Source organism: Callithrix jacchus, chromosome 18 (genome assembly GCF_049354715.1).
Source record: "Callithrix jacchus isolate 240 chromosome 18, calJac240_pri, whole genome shotgun sequence".
In the NCBI taxonomy this organism is placed as follows: domain Eukaryota; kingdom Metazoa; phylum Chordata; class Mammalia; order Primates; family Cebidae; genus Callithrix; species Callithrix jacchus.
This window is the reverse complement of record NC_133519.1, coordinates 51410990-51426408: the sequence shown is the minus strand read 5'-3', so window position 1 is coordinate 51426408 and position 15419 is coordinate 51410990.

The window sequence follows — 15419 nt, the reverse complement described above, 5'->3', positions numbered from 1 at the left end:
TCATGGGGCTGGTGAAGGTGCTCTGTTTCCCACTACTCCCCTGGCCTGGAAGCCATGGTGGTGGCAGCAGTGATGGCAGAGAGAGCCCCAGGAGAGAACACAGACCTCTGGGGCTTGGGTTCTTAGAAGGGGACTGGGCTGTAGCCAGAGTGCTCAGGTTTGGGCAAGGTGGCCATGCTTCTGGGGAGGGCAGGCCCCCCTCGGTAGGATCCGTGGAGGCTGAAGCTGTGAGTCCCTTGGGACACTTGTTCTTCCCTCCTGCAGAAGCAGGAGTGTATTCTGCTATTGGGATACACAAAGGTGCCCAGTCTTTTTGTCCCTCTGTGGCCCAGTGGCAGCAATGGCGGCAGAAGCAGTGATTGCAGTGGGAGGGAGCCCCGGGATAGACTGAAGGCCCCTGGGGACTCAACTCTCAGAAGAAGGCTGAGCTGCAGCCAGAATGCTTAGATGGCGCTGGGGTGGGGTGGGGGGCAGGATATGCTGTGGACTCGATGCCAAGAAAGGTGAACTCTGTCTAGTGGGGGCCGCAGAGTCAGCAGAACCATGGAGGGCACCGACTGCCTACTCCTTGCAGCTGCAGCCCCGTTGTCTATCTTTGGGGTGTGTGAAAGTGTCTCCTCTCCCCATGGTTTCCTTGATAGTGGCGGTGGTGGCAGCAGCTGGCTCTGGGCTGTAGCTGCTCAGGAATCAAAATCCTGTAGGAGTCCACACGCACACAGGCTGTGCCTCTGCACAGTCTCCAGGCAGCTCCCTGTGTTAGCTTAGAGGACCAGGGGCACTGAGGGAGGGTTCCCATGACTAGGATTGTAGAGGACTGTGGCAGAAGTGTGAAACCCCAGGGGTCCCTTACCTACTCATCCCTTCCCCATGTGAGGAAGGCTCTCTTGGATCCTCGCTGCTCCCAGCCCAGCAGGCTGCCCAGCTCTGCTCTCCTCTGCTTTCTGTGCTTCCCGTCACTTCTGTTAAATTCCAGTGTCCTCTCTTAGATGATCTACCTGAAGTCTTAATATTTACTCACTATTTGGATTCTGTCCACGAGAGCGGTGCTCACTAGCTGTGTCTAGTCAACTTGTGCCAGAACTTGTTTTATATTTAAATTGAAATGATATTATCACAGAGTTTTCCAGAAGGGTTGTATCATTTTACTACCACACAAACAATAGCATGGGAGGTATTCCGTATTTTCTCTATTTTCCCTAAAATTTTAGCCATTTGATTTGGTGTTTAAGGGCATCTGGTAATTGTTTTCATTTGCATTAGTGTAACGAGAAATGCTGGAGAGCCAGTGTTCTTTTGCTTATTGTTGTTCCCCAGGCTTCCCTATTTGGCCTGCATATTTTCCATGGCTTTAAAAACCTCACTGCATAAGTATTTATTGCATCCAGTATCCTTCTTTTATCTCATTTCTTAACTTTATATTAGTTATCACAATCATCTCTTGCATACCTCTGTTGGATTTGTGGTCCCTCAAATTTTTCACTGTCTCTGGGATCAAAATCAGTGTCAAATAACCAGAAACTGTTCTTTTGTTTCCTGTTATCTGAAATGGAACCTTTGATTATTAACTACTGCCAAGACACATTTCAAAATTTCTGTACTTAAAGGACACAGGTGTGGCTTGGGAGGCATGTGTGGGATTTCTCTTCTGTCACAGAGATATCTTAGCCTATGTCTTTCTTCCTAGATTCCTTTAGGATTTTTTCCAGGAGAATGAAATTCTAGACTCTTGAAGTCAGAGACGATTGCAAATTCTAGGAAACAAGCTGTACTCAGTTTTGTTACCAGCCGTGGTAACAAATTCCACCAGATGTGCATAACGACAGCTTCTCCAGATATTGCAGAATCCTATTTCTGTCCTACTCCTATTAGATACCTGTTGTGTTTCCCTCATATCTGTAATCATTTCCTATAGTAGGTACTCAATAGGTGTTTCTCAATATATTAGTTTGTTTAATTTATTTACTTCATTAATATTAAATATGTATTGAGCATCTATATTGTATGGATACTTTGACTATAACAATGGGAAAAAGACAAAAATCCCTAATGAAATAAACATGCTTTTGTATATATACCTGAATATACAACTGAACCGTAGCTGCTTCTAAATTTTCAGTCATACTGGCCTGACTGTTTCTGTGTCAAATCACAACTTCCTCTGAATCTTGGATGTGTCCAACTCTCATGGCCGTTATAAGCACATTGTGCCTAAACATTTGCCTGAAGAGATGCTTTTCTACTCAAAAAAAACCCCATAATGATAGTTTCACCATGCATATCAAGCCATATGCACGTGATATTGCTAAATCCTACTGATAGAATAAACATACAAGAATTGCTTTTACAATTGTATTTCTCACAATTCGCATTTTGAATATTGTTTTCCAATTGTTTTTGTGATCTATAGAATAAGATTTGAAAAATAAAACAACATAAAACATTTAGAAATACGTTATGCCACTTTGAAAATGGATAATAGCCCTTGAAAATATATATTTTTGATCTAGTACAATCTGTATGAGATTATATTTTGTAACAACACAGGTTAAAGAAACTGAGTTTTCCTAATTTAAATAAGTTCTAAAAACTGATGACAAAGAATAGTAAGGCTAATTGGAAAGTCGCATAAGCAATAATCAAATATAGTCACTCCTTCAGAGTGAGGCAGCTTTAGACCCTTACAAGTTTAGCAGAATCTTTTTTTTTCCCCCTGCTAAGATCCTTGCTACAACAACTTGCCATTGCTTTTAAAAGAAGGAATACTAGGCTGGGGGTGGTGGCTCATGCCTGTAATCCCAGCACTTTGGGAGGCCTAAGTGGGTGGATCACTTGAGGCCAGGATTTTCAGCCAACCTGGCCAACATGGTGAAACAGTGTCTCTACTAAAAATATAAAAAATGGCCGGGTGTGGTGACAGGCACCTGCAGTCCCAGCTACTTGGGAGGCTGCGGCATGAGAATCACTTGAACCCAGGGAGGGGAGGTTGCAGTGAGCTGAGATTGCACCCCTGCACTCCAGCCCAGACAACAGAGCAAGTCTCTGTCTCAAAAGAGAGAGAAGGAAAAAAAGAAGGAACACCAGTACAATTTGTTAGGGCAAAAGGAAAAAGCATGATAATAACTAATATTGTCAAACACGTCTAGTAAATTAAGAAAATTTCATGTTTTTTCTTACTTTGCTAGTGTTTTAGAGAATGGGATTTTGAGGGGAAAAAATCTCAGATTAAGATCTTTACTCTGCTGCTTCCCAACTATGTGACTTTGGGCAAGTTTCACTGGTAAAGTGGGGCTATCGATGCTTTTGAAGAATAGTTTTGACGATTCTGTTGAATGCCTGTAAGGCACAGTGCTCTATACACATAGTTGGCACTCAGTAAGTTTTTAGTTTCCTTTAGCGTGAACTATACTGAAGTACAGTGTTATTTATCCTCATTGTAGATGAAAAGACCGAAGTTCAGGTACATTAGGTAATGGAAACAAGCATATACATCTGTTAGGTAATAGAGTTGAAATTTACTCTAAATATTTCCACTCCTCAAAGCTGCCTTCAATTACTAAAATGCAATCATGTTTTTACTACCTAATGTGAAAGGTGGAAATACTTGTAGAGGAATGGGACGACATTTAGATTTAACTATTCTGATTGGAAACAGTAAGTTCTTGGTGACCAATGAATTCAAGCCTGGTCTAACACTGAAATCTCAGAGTCTGAAAATAAGCTTGCCTTTGATAAATTTTGGCATATGAATTGTGCATACACCCAGACACACATATATATTTAATGTGGATCTCCATATGTGATTAATTTCTTTCATTATATTTATAAAAAGTATTTTTCCACATCATCTTGAAATTGGGATGTAAAGTTCACTTAGTTACTCATGTTATTAATCGTATTGTAGACTGATAACTTCAGAAATGATGTTTTTTATCCCTTCATTAAATCCTTTCATTCAGTTAAATTGATTAATATTCAGAATACATTGTGTGTCTTATTTATAATACACTGAATGTGAAAAAGAGTAATTTTTCTCCGCATGTTATTGCAGGCACTTTAGAGATCTCTTTTGGTTTTACCCCATGTCAAAAGGAGGTATATGACGCCACTATTTCCTACCGATTTTTAATAGAAAATACAAGGAAGAACCCTCACCAGTCTTCCCGTCCCGACAGCTCATGGTAATACTTCCCTGTTTGGTTAATCAGTGGCCCCATGTATTCATTTTTAAATTGCAAGTTGGATCCTTCATACTAAATCATTTCGGTAGCATATTTTTTTCCCTTTGGAGATTAAAGAACACAAATCTTGACTCAGATTGAAGCAAATAATCCTCTTAATAAGATGAACTCAGCCACAGTGGTTCTTTGATTCTTTTTCGTACAAGTGTGTTAATTAGAAATCAATAAATAGTAGCAGGAAGGGTTAATACTCAATTTAATTACATTTCCTTGAAATAATACAAGTGGGTAATTGATACATTATATTACTCAAATATGCAGTAAGAAAAGGTCAGAATTATTAGTAAAAATTTAAGATAGTGTAAGTAATAGTTTTAATTGAAGTATGATAAGAATAACATTCTTTCAGAATTTGTCTGATATGTTCAAAACTTTTGCAGAAAATGAGAATGTGCTTGGTTAAAACTACAAGGAATTTAACACAGAACAAATAGATTAATAAATAAAAAGCTGTCTTATTTTAGCCCTAATTAGAAAAATAATCTTGAAACATTTTGAAAGTCTTAAGGTGACCTATTTATGAGCTTTTTATACACAGCTTAAATATGTGCTGAAATAATTATGTTTTCATATGTCCAAATATTATGTATACTCTGAATTACATTTAGATTGCATTGGAGGAAATAATGTAAGGTTTAATATATCAGGTATGAGAGGTTTTCTTTCTTTTTAATATTTAAAACCTGTTGGAATGTATCTGAATCTATCCCTAATTTGATTTTGTCAGCATTTATAGACCCTCTATACTATGGTTATGGAACCAAAATTTTAGGCAGTTAACACAAAGTCTGTTTCTCTGGTATACTGCCACTCAAATTCAAGGATATAATTCCATGAAATGAATCACTTCACTTTCTGATTAAATGGTCTAGGATAGATTTTATAATCTCTAAATCATCCACACTTGATATAAATGTAAATAATTCCTGATACAGGAATACTTAAACTATGGTATAATTATTGGCATATGATGCAGTGTTAACAATAACATACTAAATTTATAGGTTTTAAGATGAATTTAAAAATATGTTAACAATTTGCAGAACAATAAAGCATTGTCTTTGTATATAAAAAAAGCAATATTCAACAAAAATAGGAAGCTCTGTGTGTGTATGTATAAATGTTTGAAAAGACTCTTTTTTTAAAATATTTTTTGAGACAGGGTCTCACCATTTCCTAGAATGGAGTGCAGCAGCAAAATCATAGCTCACTGGAGCCTCGACCTCCCAGGCTCAAGCAATCCTCCCCACTTAGCCTCCTGAGTAGCTGGGACTGTAGGCATGCCTCATCATGCTGAGCTCACTTTTTACAGGGTTTTGTTGAGACAGGGTTTCACTTTGTTGCCCATTCTTGTCTCCAAGTCCTGGGCTTAAACAGTCGTCCTACCTCTTAGAGTGCTGGGATTGCAGGTGTAAGTCTTCTGTTTGTTCATTTGTTTTTTTTTTTTTTTTTTTGAATGATGAATACTTGTGGATTTTGAGAAAAGAGCATGAGAAATTTTATGTTTTTTTCCCTCTAAACTTTTACATTAGTTTTTTAAGTAAACTCACCAAAAAATATTTGTGTTTAGTAAGTTAGACATTGAATACGTCATGAGAGGTTCCATATTGTACACAACCCCTTGCCATCCTTCTAGTTCTTCCTTAGTATTGGTCTCTCAAACAATTTATTTCACCTATTACATTGTTAAATAGTTTTACCTTGTTTTTGAACTCCTTGTAACCTGGCAACCTCACCAGTCCTGTAAAGACTTAACTAACAAGCGTAGGCTAGACCTGTAACGCTTGACATCACCCATGAAGAGACTAAACCTCCTTCAGTGGATGAGGATGAAGGTAAACTCACTTACAAATTATGTTTGGTTCAATATACATAGAATTTCAGTACATTCTCTAGATCAAGGTAAAGTTATTTTAGTGGACATTGATTATTGCAGGGATTTCTTCAAGGCCCAACTATTTATTCACAACTGTATCTTGAGCATATTGAAGAATTCTTGCCACATGATAGGTTGCTAATAAATATCAAATAATGCATTTCTGAAGGACTTCAGCTGCCCTTTCTTTTGTGTCAAGATATTTACTTTCTGATCAAACACCCTTGGTGAGATGCCTCACCTACTAACTAATTAGACACCCCGAGTTTTCCACATAGTACAGTGCTTGAACCATGGTAGTGCCTTTAACTAGATAGTACATGAGTTCATGAATTGATGGGCAAATAGATGGAGAATAGATCGCTAAATTTTTTTGATAACCAAGGCATTATATTGCTGTATTTAAAACCAATGTAAAACTATCAAGAAGAATGCTTCTGCTGACAAGTGACTAACCTCATGTAATATTTATTTCAACCTTATTACTAATTGAAGCAAAGTTAATTTTTTTATTAGAAAATATTTTTGGTAAAAAGTCTTATTCTCCTATAACACTGACAAAATATAGTACTTCTCTTGATCTGTAATGATGATGGCAGGTATGGCTTATTTCACCGTTGAATAAGGCTCACTAGAGACATTATCATTGAAGTTGCTCATACATTCCTGTTACTTTTGAATCTTAGAGAATGCTGGGACTGCAATGTAGACAAGTTACTTTTTCAACAAAGATGCACGTTTTATAAAAGAGCCAAAAATGTATTGAAGTTTTAAAATTATTGTTTTGCCTTATGTCATAGGGGACCCATAATTTCTTTACTTTCAGAGGCATCTGTATGTCTCTAAGGAATTACTGGATGGGTATTGGATAGATTGAAATTGCGAAATTAAGTGTTCAGGGATTTGTAATCTGCATAGACATCCCATGGAAAGTTTGATTTTGGTAAAACTATTCACATTTTTTTTTAACCCCTAAAAAATATAAAGCCGTGACCTAAGGGACATTTAATTTCATTATAATCTTGAAAAAGATTCTGATTATGAATCCAGATATAATGGTTGGAAAATCTCTTCTGGAAAAAGAGTACCTGAATCACTCTTAGATACTGCAAACTATAGGAAGAAGAAAGGAACTGGAGATAGGGTAAGCAGGAGGTAACCCATGTCAGTAATCACCTGTCTTTCTGTGTCAGCATCATCCATGGCTAGAACTGTTAGACACATGGAAGGGAAAACCAGATGCAGAAGTAAAGTGCCAGGGTGCCATCTCAGCTCACTGCAACCTTGGCTTCCCAGGTTCAAGCCATTCTCCTGCCTCAGCCTGCCTAGCTGGGATTACAGGCACCTGCCACCACACCCGGTGAATTTCTTTTGTATTTTTAATAGAGATGGGGTTTCACCATATTGGCCTGGCTGGTTTTGAACTCCTGATCTCAAGTTATCTGCCACCACGGCCTCCCAGAGTGCTCAGATGACGGGTGTGACCACAGCACCTGGCCCACTTTCTCTTTTGAACCCTGGGTGAAGATGATTGTACAAGGAGTAATTTAGTAAAGCACAGTGAGTGGAGATACTGAATGCATCCACAGTGGTGGGAGATGATCGTTCAGATGAAACTTAATCACTTCCATGTGACATTGAAGGGACTAAAAAGTCTCTGCTAATTTATTGTGGAGCTGCAAAGGAGAGATTATATTGAATGCTACTGAGAATCTGGCTACAGAACTTTTACAATGTTGCCAAAGAGGGCATACAATGGCCTTGCAATCAAATACTTGAGGGAAGATTGTCTAGCCTAGAAAGTCACAGTCAAACCTCAGAGGATCCTAGAAGTGCTGAGACCAAAGCACACTAACCCAAACAGACCTAGTTTTGCAGCTACATGCTTGAAATTCCCGGAGGTAGGGGTATGCTAACCACACTTCAGGAGACACCAGCTGGCCCGCTCCTTGAAAACAGAACACCCACAGCAGAGTCCAGCAAGTTGCCCCCATGACATGGAAATCGTACAAAATTGTGGAATGTGATTCCTATTCTTTTACATTATTTTTGTGTATCTTTAATGAGAATATACGTCAGCGGGAAGAAGCTGAGATATGATTAATAAATGTACACAGTGGAATAATTAGGTCACTTACAAAAATGAAATACCACTTCCTTACACATCTGAGTAGGACTATAAGAAAATTTCCAATTCTGCTTCAAAAATGATAATAAAAATATGTTACTTTAAATACACGTTTGGTTTTACAGTCACAGTTTGTTGTCTGTTTATGTGTTTAAGTGGACCGTAAACAAAACCTTGTGGATAACCAAATTAAAATTCTTTAATTTCAAGTAAATTAAATTTAAAACAGAATAAAATAGAAAAATCTCTTTATGAGAGAAATTGTAGTGAATATTATATATGAGATACATTTAAAGAAAATCAATATGGTTTCATATATACATTTAAATTTCTAGCAGTAAAACTACCATTTAAACATAATCAAAATCTATAAAATGTCATTGTTTTAATTCATAACTTAAAGATTTAGTTTTTCTCTATAATTTTGCTACCTATGCTTGAGACAGTCAAGAATAATGGAAAACACAGACTCTGTAGCTAAAGCAACTGAGTCATTTTTTACTAGTTGTCTGAACTTGGCCATTGACTAAAGTTTTATTTTCAATTTCCCATATGTACAATGGTAACAGTATCTACCTCACTGAATTGTTTTGTGGGCTAACATCGGAAATCATTCTAAGCTAAATAAAGTGATTAGTGTCATGCCTGGCATATTGAAAGCCCCTGCCTGGGGCTTGACTTTATATCTTCAACCAGTGGCCAGCAGAAAGAATCGTTAGCAAGCATTAGATAACTCAAACATCTGAAATATAAATGTCAAAATCAAATATATTTAAATATTCTCTTTCTCATGTCTAACCTTAAAAATGTTTAGAATTACAATTTTATATATATAATCACTGGGCCTGAGCATCAGTGTTCTAATTAAAATTTTCCTTCTGAGTGCTTTTAGCTGTGATTTTTGAAGCAGCTTATAAAAATAAAAAGTCACAAGTATTTTTGATAAGCTGTAATACATGTTTCCCAAATTGTTGTGAAGTATTACTTGGAATTTCTCAAGAAGATTGTGAAGTATTTTCATGCATATAGTGTTAATTAAAAGATAACATAAAAGTATCTTTAGAGAGAGGTTTTACAAATTTGGTTTCATACTAATGGGCAGAATCTGAAAACTGATAGTCATAAAGGCTTATTTCAGCATGTGCAAGCTTAGATCTCTCATAATTAAAAATCTACAAATTCGCATTAAAAAAAGTATGCAGCAAAGACTGTTTGATTTTGGTGGTAAAGAAATGCTTTTCTTTCCTTCAATAGACCTACTATGTTTGGTTAAAATACCTTAAAATTTTTAGGTATTTTTAATTTTTTGACACTTTGAAAGCTTCTACTTCTGCTAAGGAAGAAGAGAATATAAGAGAACATCACTCTTACTCTCTTACTGTCAATCAGAGAAGTAAGGTAACTTACAAAATCAGAGATTCTTTTTTTTTTTTTTTCCTTATTTTTTTTTGCATTTTAGGTTTTGGGGTACATGTGCAGAGCATGCAATACAGTTGCATAGGTACACACATGGTAGTGTGTTCTGTTTGCTTTCACCCCTTCACCCACATTTGGCGTTTCTCCCCAGGCTATCCCTCCCCACCTCCCCCTCCCACTGGCCCTCCCCTTTTCCCCCCAATAGACCCCAGTGTTTAGTACTCCCCTCCCTGTGTCCATGTGTTCTCATTTTTCATCACCTGCCTATGAGTGAGAATATGCGGTGTTTCATTTTCTGTTCTTGTGTCAGTTTGCTGAGAATGATGTTCTCCAGATTCATCCGTGTCCCTACAAACGACACGAACTCATCATTTCTGATTGCTGCATAATATTCCATGGTGTATATGTGCCACATTTTCCCAATCCAGTCTATCATCAATGGGCATTTGGGTTGATTCCAGGTCTTTGCTATTGTAAGCAGTGCTGCAATGAACATTCGTGTGCATGTGTCCTTATAGTAGAACGGTTTATAGTCCTTTGGGTATATACCCAGTAATGGGATTGCTGGGTCAAATGGAATTTCTATTTCTAAGGCCTTGAGGAATCGCCACACCGTCTTCCACAATGGTTGAACTAATTTACACTCCCACCAACAGTGTAAAAGTGTTCCTTTTTCTCCACATCCTCTCCAGCATCTGTTGTCTCCAGATTTTTTAATGATCGCCATTCTAACTGGCGTGAGATGGTATCTCAATGTGGTTTTGATTTGCATCTCTCTGATGACCAGTGACGATGAGCATTTTTTCATATGATTGTTGGCCTTATATATGTCTTCTTTCGTAAAGTGTCGGTTCATATCCTTTGCCCACTTTTGAATGGGCTTGTTTTTTTCTTGTAAATCTGTTTGAGTTCTTTGTAAATTCTGGATATCAGCCCTTTGTCAGATGGGTAAACTGCAAACATTTTTTCCCATTCTGTTGGTTGCCGCTTCACTCTAGTGACTGTTTCTTTTGCCATGCAGAAGCTGTGGAGTTTGATTAGGTCCCATTTGTCTATTTTGGCTTTTGTTGCCAGTGCTTTTGGTGTTTTGTTCATGAAGTCCTTGCCTACTCCTATGTTCTGGATAGTTTTGCCTAGATTTCCTTCTAGGGTTTTTATGGTGCCAGGTCTTATGTTTAAGTCTTTAATCCATCTGGAGTTAATTTTAGTGTAAGGTGTCAGGAAGGGGTCCAGTTTCTGCTTTCTGCACATGGCTAGCCAGTTTTCCCAACACCATTTGTTAAACATGGAATCCTTGCCCCATTGCTTGTTTTTGTCAGGTTTATCAAAGATTGTATAGTCGTAGATATGTTGTGTTGCCTCCGGTGCCTCTGTTTTGTTCCATTGGTCTATATCTCTGTTTTGGTACCAGTACCATGCTCTTTTGATTACTGTAGCCTTGTAGTATAGTTTGAAATCCGGTAGTGTGATGCCCCCCGCTGTGTTCTTTTTGCTTAGAATTGATTTGGCTCTGCAGGCTCTCTTTTGGTTCCATATGAAGTTCATGGTGGTTTTTTCCAGTTCTGTGAAGAAAGTCAATGGTAGCTTGATGGGGATAGCATTGATTCTGTAAATTACTTTGGGCAGTATAGCCATTTTCACGATATTAATTCTTCCTAACCATGAACATGGAATGTTTCTCCATCTGTTTGTGTCCTCTCTGATTTCGTTGAGCAGTGGCTTGTAGTTCTCCTTGAAGAGGTCCCTTACGTTCCTTGTGAGTTGTATTCCAAGGTATTTTATTCTTTTTGTAGCAATTGTGAATGGCAGTTCGTTCTTGATTTGGCTTTCTTTAAGTCTGTTATTGGTGTAGACGAATGCTTGTGATTTTTGCACATTGATTTTATATCCTGAGACTTTGCTGAAGTTGCTTATCAGTTTCAGGAGTTTCTGGGCTGAGGCGATGGGGTCTTCTATGTATACTATCATGTATACAATTTGGCTTCCACCTTTCCTATTTGAATACCCTTTATTTCTTTTTCTTGCCTGATTGCTCTGGCTAGAACTTCCAGTACTATATTGAATAGGAGTGGTGAGAGAGGGCTTCCTTGTCTAGTGCCGGATTTCAAAGGGAATGCTTCCAGTTTTTGCCCATTCAGTATGATATTGGCTGTTGGTTTGTCATAAATAGCTTTTATTACTTTGAGATACGTTCCATCGATACCAAGTTTATTGAGGGTTTTTAGCATAAAGGGCTGTTGAATTTTGTCAAATGCCTTCTCTGCGTCAATTGAGATAATCATGTGGTTTTTGTTTTTGGTTCTGTTTATGTGGTGAACTACATTTATAGACTTGCGTATGTTGAACCAGCCTTGCATCCCCGGGATGAATCCTACTTGATCGTGATGAATAAGTTTTTTGATTTGCTGTTGCAATCGACTTGCCAATATTTTATTGAAGATTTTTGCATCTATGTTCATCATGGAGATTCTTAAAAATCCTCTGAGAGCTGAGGCCATGAAAAAGCATAAATAAACAAAACTCAGTAAGTGAGAAGCCTTTCTAGGAGTTAAGGGACCCAAAGCTGCTTTTAACGGTGGTAGAGCACAGGGAGGAGAAAAAAGCCTCCATTGTTGAGGGAAAGAAAACTATGATTTAGAATCTCTAGGGGATACTGGCCATAGAGTCTGTACCCAACCACCAGCCCTTTCCCTGGGGCCATCAATGCCCAGGTGGAATTCTGGGGTCAGGGCAAGAAGCTCTCCCGGCCTGGGTAGTCCAGCCCTTATGGCAGCAGCTCCCTAGACTGGCGTAAGAGCAGGAGAGCTCACACTGACCTTCGCTGAGATGCAGGGCTGTAGAGAGAAAACTTCTGAGGCTACTACATCTGGGCTGTGGCAGGAGTGCTGAGAAAAATTCCTGAGTTAGAGGCACGGAGGTTTCTGCTGAACCCTGAGGGCAGACAAAAATGAGAAAAATCCTTTAGGTAGTCTGAGATTCCTCTGTGTAGTGACAGCGACTGCTGGTGGCTGAGCAAGGAGCAGAGGAGGTGACAGCGATCTAACCTGAGGTGCAGGCATGCAGGACGCCCAGGACTGAAGTGGGACTGGAGAATGGAGAAAGGTCCTCCAGGCTCTTGAGGTCAGAGTACAAGAATAACGGGGGGTCAGGAGGACAGACAGAGACTCCTAAATACACACTTGAAGCGTAGGTTCTCTGGGCCTGCTGAAGTCTGAGGACACAGCAGGAAAGCTGAGATCACCTCCTGAGACACTCAGTTATTGAACCTTGCTGAAGGCTCTAATGCTTTATCTCTGAATGCATTTGGAGGCACCGATAATGTAAATCACACCGTAAGCGCAAGAAGTCCGGATTCAGCTCCTCAACAGGTTACACTGACTCAGCTGTATGCACTAGCAGCCTTAAAGCAGAGTTTTCTTTTGGGTGCAACTAAAATTTTCTTCAGTCTCCACTTCCACTCCCATGATTGCCCATTAATCCATCAGCCCATTAATCATTAACCTATAAATGGATTAGTCAATTCATGAGGGCAAAGCCTTTCTGATCCTGTCACTTCTTCAAGATTTCACCTTTCAGTATTGCCATGGACCAATTCTGAGGCAGGAACTGTAATCAGTATTGGTGATAATACAATTTGAAAACAAAATTGTCTCCCTCAGTGGAATTGATATCTAGGTTAATTGTATTTTGTGTGTTTTTAAATTCTCATTTACTTCTTTTTAAAATATACTTTGATAATTTTTAGGATTTTAAAATAAATTATTCATTGACATATTTTGTAACTGTGCTACATAGATTATATCTTTTTTTTTGAGACGGAGTTTCGCTCTTGTTACCCAGGCTGGAGTGCAATGGCACGATCGCGGCTCACTGCAATCTCCGCCTCCTGGGTTCAGGCAATTCTCCTGCCTCAGCCTCCTGAGCAGCTGGGATTACAGGCATGCACCACCGTGCCCAGCTAATTTTTTTGTAATTTTAGTAGAGACGGGGTTTCACCATGTTGACCAAGATGGTCTCGATCTGTTGACCTCGTGATCCACCCGCCTCGGCCTCCCAAAGTGCTGGGATTACAAGATTATATCTTTTGAAGGTAGAATGATATTAATCACTTGAGCAACTTCATATTCTCCCTATTTTTTCTGGATATTTATCCATGCATATTTGAATGTTCTTCCTGAAAAGTACCCAACATAACCACAAGATTCATGGCAGGAGAAAAAACGCGCACACACACACACACACACACACACGTGTACACGCACACACTCAATTTTATGAGTTTCTACACAAATGCTGGATTTGTCTTTCAGGATTTTCTTTCACATACAGTGCTCTGGCCTAGCCTGTCTTTTGGGAGTTGGCCTATCTCAATTCTCAAAATTGTAATGAATGAGTAAAGCAAAAAGGGAATTTAATGAACTTGTAGGTTACTGGAGCAATTTTGTTCCATATCATGCATAAATGTATGTGTCTGTTAAATATGCAAATAAAGAATCCTAAACATAGTAAGTTTTGAAAAGCAGAAAATCAACATAAAAATAAAATGAAATTTTACATACTGATAAATTCCGCTGTGAAATGCTGGTTTCTTTGTTATTGATAGTAAACTATTTTTACTCATGTAAATTGTATATTTATTACATTTTCAACTATTCTTTCTCAAACAAGTAGGAATTGAATAGAAAAAGACAAATAGAAGTGGGTTGTTATACTCTTGGAAATAACCTAAATATTCAAGAAAGCAAAGAAATTATTAATAAACGAATCTTTAGCTCACATATTTCCCTGTTTATCACTAGATTAACCTCTGCGTGTTGGTTCAAATGTCGGTTCAGTCCCCAAAGACTTGGCCATGTTGATTTGGTCCTGTCTCATGTGTGAGGCTCAGACATTAGGATGAGATTTTGCAGATGGTTCAAATGTCAGTTCAGCTCTCAAAGCCCATGGATACGACTTGAGTTTGTGTAAAGAATGTGTGATTTACACACTAGGCTGGGACTTTTATGACATTCTACACAGCAATGCTGAATTTGCCTTTTCAGTCTCCTGCCTGTAGGATTTCTTTCACTCACAGTGCTCAGGCCTATCTTGTCTTTTTTTCATTGTTCTTTTGCACAGATTCAAACTATATGTGAAAGTTTTAACTGTAAATATTGAGCCACTGTTTAACTGGTATCCACCTGTAGTGCAAATGAAACAGGAAAAGTTTCCTTGTTCCCCTCTCAGGGTATGTGATGGGCGGCGTGGCTCGCTTCTTAGGTGCCCTCAGGGAGCAGGCAGAGGGACAGGACGTGGAGAGTGTGGGCTCTGACCTGACTGCAGTGTCTAGGGCTGGCAGTTTACAGCTCCCGAGGCCAGGAGGCGTGTGGTTCAGTGTGGCTCTCAGTTTTGCCATCTGCAGGAGGCTCTTGTTCACTGGCTCAGTGAGACCTGCTGCCTGATCACAAGGACAGAGGGCTTTCTGTATCCTGGGTCCTTGCCTTAGTGTACTGGAAAAATCAGATCACACATGGGCTTGGAGAATGTGTTCGAGGTTTTTTATGGAGGGTTGGTAGCTCTCAGTGAGGCGGACAGGAAGAAAGAAGGGAGATGGAGTTGGAAGGTAGTTTTCTCCTGGAATGGGCCTCTCAGCTGCTGGGTTCTCTGCTGGTGGGATGGCATCAGCCAAACTCAGCATCATTCAGCAGGTGGATGGCCTGCTGGTGTCAGCCGGTACCTGTCGGTGTGCTCTCCCACCGCTGTGCCCCTCTCGACATCCAGC